Here is a 2,111-nt window from a genome sequence, read left to right as displayed (position 1 = left end):
ATGTGAGTCAGGAAAAGCCACCAGCCTGGCACCTGACCCAGACTTGGAACTTGCCAGCCTCTACAACAGCAAGTTGAAAATAGGAGGAATATGACCAGAAAGGCCTATGAAGTTTTCTGAGGAGTGAAGGAGGAACCTAGAACCTGAAGCACTAGATTCAGCACCTTGGCTCTCCTTTAGGTCTGAGCAGACCTACCCTTCCAACAAGAGATAAGCATTCCTTTTGGAGCAGATTCATCAGCATGAACAGCTGGGGCCCACCCAGGTTATTGGGCCTTGCGAACCAGAGCCTGCTGTAGGACCAGGACTTAGCCATCACCACTCTGGGGTCATTGCCTATGGAACTCTTCCTGCCCCTGTTCATGGCAGCTGTAGCTGGGAGACACAGAGAGACACTGAAGGCAATGGTGCAAGCGTGGCCAACTTCACCCACCTCTGGGGGCTCTGATGAAGGCTCAGCAGCCTCAGTAGCCTCACCAGGATATCTTACAGGCAGTACTGGTGGGCTTGATGTCCTGCTTGCCCCAAAAGTTTGCTCCAGGAAATGGAAACTGAAAGTGCTGGATTTACAGACACTCATACCAACTTATGAGATGGATTGATACAGTGGCTGTGATGATGAACTCAAACATAGCAATAATTCTGACAATGATGCAGGACCAGAGGACAAGGCATGTTTCCTTCTGTTGTACATAGGGTCACTATGAGTTGAAACCAACTTGATAGCTCCTAGCAACAACACACCAACTTCTGGAAAGCATGGTCTGGAATCTAGCCAAGGGCCTCTGTGTTCTCAACAGAGGAGCCAGAGGCTGCCTACCCTAAGACCAAGAGGCAAAAAGTGGATGATTCAAGGACAAGAAAGAAGCAGCTCTTGGCCCCCATGGAGGTGCTCATTAGACCTGTGCTTCAAGAACACCACCCCAGATGAATTCCTCACCTTCCTCATTAAGTGGGTCAAATAGAGAAAAGATCTGCCACACCTGTGCTGTGTGTAGGATACTGGACTTTGTTGATATGCCATCCTGGATTCAAATTATTGAGAAGATCCTGAAAATGGTGCAGCTGGACCATGTCCAATAGTTGGGAGTGAATTGCACCTGGACACTGTTGACCCTGGCCTGGTTTGCTCCTCACCTGGGCCAGATGGTTAATCTGAGCAGATTGTCTCTCTAAAATCATCATGACCTCCCCGTCATACACACACACACACATTTCCTGGGTGGCATAGAAGGAGGAGGTGGAGAAGTTAGTTGCTCAATTCACTTCCCAGTTCCTCAGTCTGCACCAACTCCAGGAGCTCGACCTGGATCTCTCTTCCTCATCAGATGCTGCCTGGATCAGGTGCTCAGGTGTGTGAAGACCCCCTTGGAAGCATTCTTGATAGCTAATTGCTTTCTTTTGGAGTCTGACTTGACTGACATACCTGTCCTTGTGCCTGAGCACCAGCTATCTGTTGTTGTTGTTGTTGTTATGTACTGTCGAGTCATCCCCAACTCATAGCTACCCATCCTTGTTGAGTGCTGTCTACCTGACTGGCTTAAATCCTTAGTTCTCCCAAGTTCTGCTAGAGAGAGTCTCAGCCACCAGCTCACTGCCATCCTGCCTACCCTGAGCTGCTGCTCCCAGCTCATCACTTTCAACTTCTGTGGAAATCCAGTCTCCATGGCTGTCCTGGAGAACTTGTGGCTGCACATCCTTCTGCTGAGCTAGTTCAGATTGGGCTGTTTTCTGCCCACTCTAGAGTGTTCCATAGGCCTCCAAGATACTCTGCCCCTGAGGAACCATCAAGGGTGTATGGCCAAGCTGAAGTGGATAATGCAAGAATTAGGAAAGCCCAACTTGGTCTGGTTCATTGGCAACTTCCATTTCTTTGATGATATAATTTATATGAAAATCCTCTTTTTGGATCTGATGTAATTATCCTCCATTTTGTGATGTGTTATAAATCCTAACCTCTGCTTGTGGTTATAATTCCATTTGGAAATGGGTTGTGTTAATGAGGAAGGTTTAGGTTATGTAAATGAGGATTAGTTTGTGTTTGTTATGTCAGTGAGGCAGAATTAAGGAGGGATGTATTTGAAGTCACACCCTCGCTGAATCACACCTTT

At 47.6% G+C, this 2,111-nt stretch overlaps 1 pseudogene; it reads left to right on the top strand.

Moving 5' to 3' along the window:
• Positions 1-242: 242 nt before the first annotated feature.
• LOC103197427 lies at positions 243-1,713 on the top strand (annotated as a pseudogene).
• Positions 1,714-2,111: the final 398 nt, after the last annotated feature.

This window comes from Orycteropus afer, unplaced genomic scaffold (genome assembly GCF_000298275.1).
Source record: "Orycteropus afer afer isolate SDZICR_OR568_19922 unplaced genomic scaffold, OryAfe1.0 scaffold00078, whole genome shotgun sequence".
In the NCBI taxonomy this organism is placed as follows: Eukaryota; Metazoa; Chordata; class Mammalia; order Tubulidentata; family Orycteropodidae; genus Orycteropus; species Orycteropus afer.
Note: the sequence above shows the minus strand (reverse complement) of the source record. Positions and strands in the feature narration are given on the sequence as shown.